Genomic DNA, 10782 nt, shown 5'->3' with positions numbered 1-10782 from the left:
TACTAGCTAGCTAGCTAGCTGCCATCTCTTTAATTATCATGCTTGATTAATTATTATCTGATCAAATTCCATTCTCGTAAAGGCCCTGAAGCAGGCGCAGGGGACTGATCTGTGTGCATTCTGCGTTTGCGAGAACATTCGCATGATGGCGTTCGAAAGGAGCAGATCTCAAAGACAGGAATGGGTACGCTTGTCAGAACACTATTCACAATTTTTACACCATTATCGATATCTAGTCACACAACTAATACACATGCATATTGATCTCCTTCTTAACAGTTCAAAGAGGTGCGGGAGAAGCTCCTAGAAACGGAGCGCGTAGAAGCACTTCAAGAGGAAATAGCGGAATTTTTGCTCGACCATGTCATAAATCCGAAGGGAGAATACTATTACCCGCCACCGCCCCCATGAAAACCACTTCCAATTGGCATCGTGCTCCGAAGGCACCAATTAGGCTAATGCCACTGGCTCCGAAGGCAACATGCATATGTAGGAGAAATTATATATAGCTATACATGTGTGTATGTGTGAATTAATTAATATGATGGCTTGTCTCATTAATTAATATGATGGTTTGTGAGACATTGATGATATATATATATATATATATATATGCATAACGTGTACAATATGTAGTATCGTAAAATACCAGCAAACGAAAAAGAATTAAATTGATAACACAAATTTAATTGAAAAATAAAAAATAAAACAAAAACCCACAAATATCTAGTACCGGTTGGTGTTACCAACCGGTACTACAGGGCTCCCGGCCCCCGGAGCTGGCTCGTGCCACGTGGTTGGCCTTTAGCACCGGTTCGTGCTGAACCGGTACTAAAGGGGGGGGGGGCCTTTAGTGACCACACTTTAGTGCCGGTTGTGGAACCGGCACTAAAGGGCCTTACGAACCGGTGCTATTGCCCGGTTCTGCACTAGTGATTGCCGACTTGTGGACACCGGGTTTCATATATAGAAGTTGCCGGGTTGTGGTTGATGCTGCCCGGTCATGAAACTTGATGTCGTCGGGTCATGAACGTTGATGTTGCCGGGTCATGTAGCTGGACTCCTTCCAGTCAGAACTTTGTTCACCCTAAGATCTTCATGCCAGGTCCTTCCAGGCAGGGTCTTCCCAGTCATGGGTCCTTCTTTAGACTGGATCCTTCTAGGCCGGGTCCTTCCAGGTCGGGTCCTTCTTGAGACCGGGTCCCCTTCGTCTTTTTGTATTTTTCTTCAACTCCAAGAGCGTATGAATATCATCTGTAGGCCCCCAAGCTCCGAGTTTATCACCTCGTGATGACTTGGTGCTTGCTTAAGTAAATATAGCTTTAGTTATTGTAGCCCCCAAGTGCCGGGTTGCATGATTACAGTAGCTCGGAACTTCAAATAGTGTAGCCCCAAGTGTCCGATTGTCTTTCCTGCAGAAACTCGAGACTTCAAATAGTGTAGCCCTCGTCATCCCGTTAAATAGGAGGTGAAGGAGCCCCCCCCCCCCCCCAGTGCAACCACGCTGTCCAAATCGAATGTCGCGTCATATGCTAGTGGATGATTCTCCTCGCTAGCCGGTGGATCTTCCTCCGGATTATGCCACTGCCATGAACGGCCTCCTATACCCGTGTAGTCTTTTAGGTTTTTATTAAATAAAATAGTTGAAATTATCAAATATCATCCAGTTTTAATGTAATATGTCAAACTTTACATGAATTAGGTCCGATTTTCTTGAAATTCGTTAGGTTTGCATGAAATTTGTTCTTTTGGTTCAATTTTTATTTAAAATACGAGCGAACTTTCCAGTCATGCGGTTGGGTGTCCGGCTCCCGTATCCATCTCCACGGGCACAGACGGACGCATTCGAAGCCGATAGTGTGTCCGATTTGCAAGGGGGTGAATGAGAGCAACACTTCTTTGAAGTCAATTTGAACAAAGCTTCATCAGATTATATGGTGAAGTATTATGAAATGAAGAGTTGCAAAATATGGGGCCGCCATGTCGTGCATTTCAACAGGATGAAGTGAGAAGTTGGTTGGGACACGCGGCTCTGCAAGATTTTATACAGGATAGTTGGAACAAAGGTAGCCAACAAACTACAGTTTTAGACCTCACTCGTCCACTCAAAAATAAATACTACTATTAGACTTTACACCCAAAAAAGGGCAGCATTAAACTTTATGTAAAATCACCAGCCAAAAATTTGGTGGACTGGAATTTCGGGATAGGGTTCTTGATTTTAAACATTTCAGAGTAACATTGGACTAGATGACATATTCTAGGTGAAAACGCAGCATTATACTCATAGATCCCATAGCAACCTTACCAAACCCATAGCAATCGCGAAACTGTAGAAAACATGAGTTATCAATAACTACAAGCGCAAAATATCATCAGGTCCTAGGCTCTCATTTGTCCTGACTAACTGATTCTCTTGTCATTGCTTCATAGACCGAACTCATGGGCGATTAATTCGCCATAATATGGCCTTCGTAATTCGCCGTCATATGGCCTTGTTGGTAAAGTTCAGTACGTTTGTCCCAGCAGCTCTTCCTGTAACAGAGCAAGAGAAAAGGCAGAATCGAGCTCTTGGGGCGGTTTAAAGCAACACGTGCTTTGCTTTCAGTTTTTAGACCATCTAAGAATTGACTAGTAAAAAACACTGGGTCAAATGATGGGTTATGAACAAGAAAATTGTGCATCAATTTCTCAAAAACGCTCCATGTACTCCACTACTGACCCAGACTGGCGCCAGGTGTAAACTGGCGACGTTGATTTTGGTACTGCTCCCTACTAAACTTGGCACATAGAGAGGAACAGATACTCTCCCACGTGAACTGGGTGATGTGAACCTCATGAATTTGCAGCCACCACGCCACTCAAATGGAGTGTGGCAACCCGGACACAAAGATCTGGTTGCGCCCCATACACATCAAAGTACTTCTCATATCTATTTTTTCCAAAATTGGGGATTATCACCGTCAAATTGAGGGAATTCAAGCCTAGGGAGAGCCCAATTGGAGTGCAACGCCTGGTGTAACCCGTGCTCAAACGCCCTACTCGAATCTACATCAGGAGGAGCAGAAAAGTGGGATTGAGATTGGTTGACACACCCCTGACCGGAGGCGGTATCAGGGTGGTGACCACCCCGTGAGCCAAATCCCAGTGTCGATGATTGCGCCGTGGCCATCGGGCCCGTGGTGCCTAGCGTCGTCGACTGGATCTGTCGGCCGAGGCCGCACCACCACATCCTCTGGTGTTGCTGGAGCCGATGCAAGAGCTGGGTGCAGCATGATCCGGCCCACCTGGGTGCACAGTTCGTCGAGCTGCTGATGTAGGTTGGTGACCACCGGCCGCCACATCTCGATAGATAATTGGATCGCTTCGAGGCGGGCGTCATTGGAGACGCGCCCGTCATTGATCGTCTTCACTGGAGCGGCGATCTGGTCCTCCATGGCTTCCGCTTGGCGAGCTTGTTTGTTCTGGTAGCACGGTCGCTGGTAGGTTGAATCCAGGATCTCTGACCTCTGATACCACTTGTCACGGGCCTCTAGTGATCTAGGGAAGGAGGAGGAGTGGACGCAGGAAGAACAAGGAGAAAGGCGATATAGGATATGCGAGGAAGAGCAGCTTCTCTCGTTCGACCTAAATTGTCATTATACAGCATAACCCTCACACACGCGGACGCAGCCGCCTATAACACCACCATGGCACGCAGACCGCTACCAACCCCTCTGGCCCACTGGGCAGCGATACACACATGCTGTTCACTTCAGTCATGTGCTCGTCGCGTTACCCATCGCACCATCCCACTGGTCGGTGCGGATGCGGTTGCCCTGGTGTGCGTGACACATATACACATGTCTCATTGCATGTATCTAATTTCCTATGCAGAGGCCGGAGGTTATCCTCCTTTTAAAAAAATGTATCTAATTTCCTATTTAGCTTTTCATGGAAGAAAAAGGGCTCTGCAAGGCGTGTGTTTGCTTCTTGACAGAAAGGAAATGTGCCCTGATCTACAATGCCAGCCAGGGGAGACATGTGGGTAACAAGGTCATCTCCCAGACATGAGGTTCACCAAGCCCGGGTTTTTCATATCCCAGAACTCGCTCATGGAAGAGAGCGTCATCAGCGCGACAACCACGGACCTCATCGTGGGCCTCAGCTTGGGGTCCTCCTCCGTGCATGCGTTCGCCAGGTGTGTCATCTGCATGCAGAAGGTTATTATCCAATCGAACAATATAAGCAGGGGCCTGGGCATGTTTTTTCTAACCATGAGAATGGCGTCCATGGGATAATCATCTCCCAGCTTCGGATCGATCAGCTTCTGGAGGCCTTCTTTCGCATCCGGTGCAGTGAGAGTCTCCTCAAACTATAGATTTCAGTATGGTAAAAAGTCATTAGACAGCCAAAGAAAGAACTTCAGCAAAGACCTGAAGGGAGCCGGCTTAGCGTCTTTAGAAGCACTTAGAGCAGAAAGTAACTAGTTACTTGCTCAGATGCACAATTACCAGATAAACCAGTCCCCTCGAACCACTAGCAGATCCATCGGCTGGTCGGACAATGGCATCTTTGGCTGAGATAAGTTCATACAAGACAACGCCAAAGGCATACACATCAACCTTACGAGAAATATCACCGTATCAAACGTATCTGCCAACACCATTTCCCATAATTGTCAACATTCGTAAAAAATCAGCAACTACTCTGCAGTTAGCATAATGACAAAAGTAGATGTTCATTCCTCAAAAAAAGGTAGAAGTTCAGGAAACCTACTCTGGAGGCATGTAACCGAATGTACCAACAACACGTGTTTGCAAAGATGCACCACCAACTTCTGTAAGCTTGGTCAGACCAAAATCTGCAACCTAGAAGATACACGTAAACAACATTACTTCATGAATGTACATATAGAACACATGGATCGATGACCATAACATATAAAACATACGGATGAATTCTTCTTGAATCATTCCTACCTTTGCACGGGTGTTCTTGTCTATCAAGATGTTTGCGGATTTGATGTCCCGATGTATGTAGACTGGAACGGTATGCTCATGAATGTACTCAAGACCTCTTGCTGAATCTAGCGCAATCCGAACTCTTTCAGCCCAAGAAAGAGGCTCGTAACCTATACAAATGTGCCGAGAGATTAATTTGCCAGAAGCAACAGCGTAGAAAAAGGCACATTCGGTATTTCAAGAGGCATAACATTACCAGTTCCACGCAAATGCTGGCTTAAGTTGCCATTCTCGACAAATTCGTAGACAAGGAACAAAGAACTCTCTGTGCAATAACCAATCAAGCGCACCTGCATGGTATAGAACATTGAAACGGCAAATTAACCTGACTAAAGATTTACGAGATCGTCCCCCATGGAAAATCAATATTAACATCCCATTAAAAAGCAGTGTCAATTAGGTGAACAAATAGAAGATTTACGAACCAGATTTAGGTGGTGAACATGTGTCAAAACCTTTAATTCGGCAAGAAACTCTTGAGTAGCCTGCATGTCCATTTTCTTTATAGCGGCTTTCTAGACAGTGGACAACACAAGAGAAACAAAGCAAGTCATTTCGATGAAGAACGTATCATGATGTTGCATGATTGCAATCACAGAGTTATGTTATTCTTCCATTTTTCAAGCCCCTAGTTAAGTACACATGTTTTTCGCATGTGGGTTTCTGAAATGCAACAGAATTTATTTATTTTTGAACTAACCTCGCCTACAAGCTCAGCATAATAAACAGCACCAAAGCCACCTTGTCCAATTTTATGAGTTATGTTGAAGCCTTCTGTAGCATTAAAAAGTTCTTGGTATGTGAACTTGACTGATTTGTCAACTGTAATGCCAGCAGCTAATGAAGCTACGTCAGCTTGAGTGGTCGATGATGTCACCTTTTGCATTAATATTGTACTGGCTGGAACAAAAAGAATAATAGTTCAGAAATAAGAAGGCACATCCTGTTGTGATTAATATCAGTCAAGGCCTGGTGAAGGAAGCACAAAAAAGAGAAGAAAATTGGAAGCATAATTCAAGGTTATCTAACTTTCTCTATCTTCCAAAAGTAGACTTATAGATCCCTGACATGCCTCGTTGGTTATACTTGAAGTTTCTCAAATTATTACTCATAATCATAACTCATATCATACACTATTTACTCCACAATATTTCCAGGCTAAATATAGTTGCTCATAGATAAACAAGCATGGCTTCAAACCACCCTAATCCACACATATCCTTCTAGCAGAAAATCGTTGAGACGAACGAAGGACAGATATTAACTTGAAGTGGTGAAATTAGGACACGCATATGCTTGTCTACAAAACAAATTACAGGACTAACTCTCAGTTGCAAGGTTACCTAGCCGCAGTGCATTCTGTTTCGCCTTTCTTCGCCTATAAAACAAGAATAACAAGACACCCAAGACTGGTGCCACTACACCAGCCACAACACTTCCTGCTATTGCTCCTGCTGAAACCTTTTTTCCTGTACCGAAGAGTTGAATATGAATAAGCATCATAGTTCACTCATAGTAGCCGACAATAGTATCCAGTTTTTCTTCCCCAAAACACCTTAACGGCGAGCAATAATTAGCTCGTGCAAGGACGAAGTATGGCTATATTGCACAAGATGAGGGATACTTATCAGCACAACTGCATGAGAATAAATGTAACATGCATGACTAAGAAAATTAAGTGGATAAGAGTATAAGTTAAAATAACAATTCTTACCCTGCTGATGATTTAAGAGGACGGTAACTTCCATCGGGATCTGGGAAACCAAATAAGCAGAGTAAAAAAATTAGGAAGATGTGATCAACTCTCCGCAACATATAAATGATACATCAAGTCAAATTAAGCCCTGACATTCAAAAAGACCACTGTAACAACATGGTATCATCAAATGGATTAGATTGTTGCATTTCAGTTCAATTTGTTTCTTGAAATTGATATTTATAATTTCTAATCATTAAACTAGTTTCCAGGTAGAGAGTATCTGGAACATGTACTTGTGAGCAATGCGTCATGAATGATCATGCCCGAATTCCATTAATCATGCAGGTCGCTATTAGGGTCGTAACCTAATCGATGACCTACTTCCTTCTAATTATCAATGTACATATCGGGTAGTCCTTCCAATATAAAAACAAAGTATACTGCATTCCATTGACAGACCAACTTCCTTAAGCTTTCCATACTTAAATACATTCCAGCAAATACTGATTCTATGATAAACATTATACATATAAAGTAATTTCATGCAGAAATACATTATACATGTGTAATTCGATGATGGGCAGGGGTGTCCTGAAATTTTAAAACTTCAAGTAGTTTGAATATAGTTTTTTAGAAAAGGAGTTTGAATATGGATTTTTTTCTTTTGAAAAGGAGGATGACCCCCGGCCTCTGCATCTGGGCGATGCTTGCAGCCATTTTATTAATTATTCTCAAAGACCTTACAAAATAATTCATCATTAAGTCTGGAGCCACCATCATGACAACATTTGTCGCCGGAGCGGAAGGTGCGCCGCCGTCAACGCCCCTCCATCGCCGGAGTCGGGCACAACTTGTTGTAGTAGACAGTCGGGAAGTCGTCGTGCTAAGGCCCCGTAGGACCAGCGCACCAGAACAGCAACCGCCGCAGATGAAGAATAACGTAGATCAGAAAGATTCAATCCGAAGACACGCGAACGTAGACAAACAACGACGAGATCCGAACAAATCCACCAAAGATAGATCCGCCGGAGACACACCTCCACACGCCCACCAACGGTGCTAGACGCACCGCCGGAATGGGGACTAGGCGGGGAGACCTTTATTCCATCTTCAGGGAGCCGCCGCCGTCTCGTCTTCCTGAGCAGGACACAAACCCTAGCAAAACTGAAAGAAACGACTAAAAATGGAGCCCTCCCGCCGGTCCTTGCCGAGATCCACCGCGCCCCCATGGCCCTAGGGCCACCGGAGAGGAGGCGGACCTGCGGCGGCGGCGGCGGGAGGCAGAAAGCCTAACTTTTTTGTGGAGGAAGGAGGAGGCGGCGGCTAGCCTCTCTTGTTTGCTCATGCGGATGCGTTGTAAACCTTCACCAATGTTATGTTACTAGCTTGCTTGTAAAACTAGTGGTTGGGGCGCGCCCATGGCGCGCCGCCTGAGCAGAAGCTCGCGGTGCCAGGTAGGACATGCCCCTTCCACTCTCCTATTTTGTACCAAGTGTGCTCAGTTCATGTATAATAGTACAAGTATCATATAAACAATTGTAGCCAGTGACGGCTGACACAATAGTATAAGTAGTTATTCAGTGACTTCTAACTACCTCAGATCCATTAATCAAGACGCAAGTAGGGAAATATCAACAAAGAACAATCGGTAGCATAGTTTTATAACAAAAAAAGCTACACTTGTGAAAAGAGAGCACATAGCAAATCAAAATCAGATGCCCGTATGGCCTTGTCCATCAGGCTCAGGTCAAAAAGCTCGATCAACACGGGGGTGGCCGTCCTCATGTCGGCAGTACCATTGGCTGTGTGGCGCTGGTTGGACATCGGCAAGGAGCCTTGGGGATCAGCCAGAACATGGCATGTACGGTTGCGTCAGTCCCGCCACCCTCGGGCCGCGACCGCATCATGAGAGAGCTGTTGTTCTCAGGGAGAGGACCAAGGTACTGCCTCTGGATTCTTGTGTGAGCTTCACCGACAGACACGGCGGCGGCGGTGGCGGTTCTTGCATCCGAGTCTCCAGTGGTGAGGCCGGAGAGGTGGAAGGGTCCTCCGAAGAGGCTTCCATCATTTGAATTGCCCAACGGGAAAAGTCATTCAAGGCACAGTATGTCCAAATCAACCCAATTATTGCAATAATCGAGTTCAATGTGGGAATATACCTGCAGTTTTATAAAAGAATGAAACAGCCAAATACAAATGACCAAAAATCTCAAATTATCCATATGTATGTTCTTGAAACACATGACCTGAACAAGAAATTTAAGCCCACCTCACACGGAGTAACATGCAGTGGAGTAACCAATCTATATTCATAAGTACTGGGCAACAAAGAGCAAACTGTATTAACATTATTCCAAAAGCTATTATTGGTGGATACACCTAAAATCTCACCAGGCATCATTTTTTTAGTTTATGAACATAAATTAAACACCTAACATTAATCTTGCCAAGCAAAGAGCAAATTCAAAGCATAAGTGGGGAGGCAAGGTAATAGAGAGACAAAGAGACAGTGCAGAAGCTAATACATGTGTAAGGGTAGGAGCACCATCATCGAGCCCATCCTCAGCTAGCGGGAGGGGATATACCCAGCCACTGCAGCATGATCGCGGTCGCCTTGCTTGCTTGCATGGTACCTCCAGCACCTTCCATATGTATAAAGATTAATTCAGCTATAAACATGTCAGAACTCCTGATGTGGTTAGATATATGTAGATAAGACTGTTGGGTTGAACAAACTAATTAATCTGTAGAGAAGACTGAACACACAATGACCTCTTGACCGCTTGAGAGCATGAGCTGACATAGATCAATTCAGTAAGAGTTGTCTACATAGCAATCTGGTCGGGTTAATTTAGAGAGGGATTATCAGTTATTATTATGAAATATACGGAGTAGACAATATCAGGAAATTAAGATCAACCTTCGGAACAAAAAGTTGAGGCAGGTGGTGGTAAAATATGGTACAATATAATTCTAGAAGCAGTACGCACATATTTCTTCAAGAAAATTTTACAGAAAGAACAATTATGAATATAAACCTAGAACCACTACCCTAAATGAGAACTATCTGAAAAAGATATTAAATACCTATTTTTGTCGCCATGAAATTTCAGCTCCTTTGTGTTGGCCAGCCAATAGCTTTGGTTACAGAAATGGCCAAAGGAATAAGTTGGGATTTCTCATCTATTTGCATTTTCACTTTTTTTCCTACATAGGTCACAATATACAATGTTCAGTTTATACCCATGCATCGATGAAATATTTAAGGAAATGAAATATTGAAGAAAATGGTACATACTTCATCCCAGAATTTTCCTTGTGCCGGTCCTGGACACACAGGAGCCTTCAGGCACAGAAGAGTGAATCTGCACGAAGCAGTCCATCCTGAGTAGGGAGAGGCCGTATCGTTTAAGCAGCACGAGCGAGTTTGCAAGGTCACGAGGCTTGCAGTGCAGGCAGGAGCTCCCCGACAGCGGCAGGCGTGGCGTCTATAACTTGCAAACATTTGTCATGTCTAAATAAAAACCTAAATCAAACATGTGGGCGAAGAAATTTAAGTAGCTCAGAATGCTAATCCGGGGATAAAGCCTAATTTGAGATGAAATTGATTAGGAGAAGAGAAGGAATGTGCAGATTGTGTAGTTCTACAAACGTGAACAAATCAGAAGCTACTTTAGGAAAATATGATGAAATAATATACTTCCATATTGCTATACAAAAGCAAATTCAAACTCTGATAGACTATCAACTTGAAAAGAATTAATCATGGTCAACTCTAGTTTCAAAACATAGAAAGTATGGTTTATTGTTCTCCCAAATTTACTTTGGAGAACGTCCAACCAAACTCAACAAGAAAGTACTATTGGAGAAGTAAGATGGCTGGAAGGTTCTATTTCAAACAACTGCCTGCAAAGCACTCTAGCGAAAAACACTAACAGGCAATGGAAATGACCCAAAATGAACTAAAGATTACAAAATTGTCTAAAGAAAAGTTAGTCCTGCAATACCACATAAGATTCACTTAAGAATAGTCGATAAGCTAAACACACATCACATATGTAGGGGATATAAACCAACATG

The 10782-nt window shown here is 43.7% G+C and overlaps 1 pseudogene; it reads right to left on the bottom strand.

Annotated features, from left to right (window-relative positions):
• Positions 1 to 3735: 3735 nt before the first annotated feature.
• LOC123135258 (chitin elicitor receptor kinase 1-like) lies at positions 3736 to 6584 on the bottom strand (annotated as a pseudogene).
• Between the last annotated feature and the right edge of the window lie 4198 nt (positions 6585 to 10782).

Source organism: Triticum aestivum, chromosome 6B (genome assembly GCF_018294505.1).
Source record: "Triticum aestivum cultivar Chinese Spring chromosome 6B, IWGSC CS RefSeq v2.1, whole genome shotgun sequence".
Lineage (NCBI taxonomy): Eukaryota > Viridiplantae > Streptophyta > Magnoliopsida > Poales > Poaceae > Triticum > Triticum aestivum.
The sequence above is the reverse complement of the archived record's forward strand: the minus strand, read 5'-3'. Positions and strand labels throughout refer to the sequence as shown.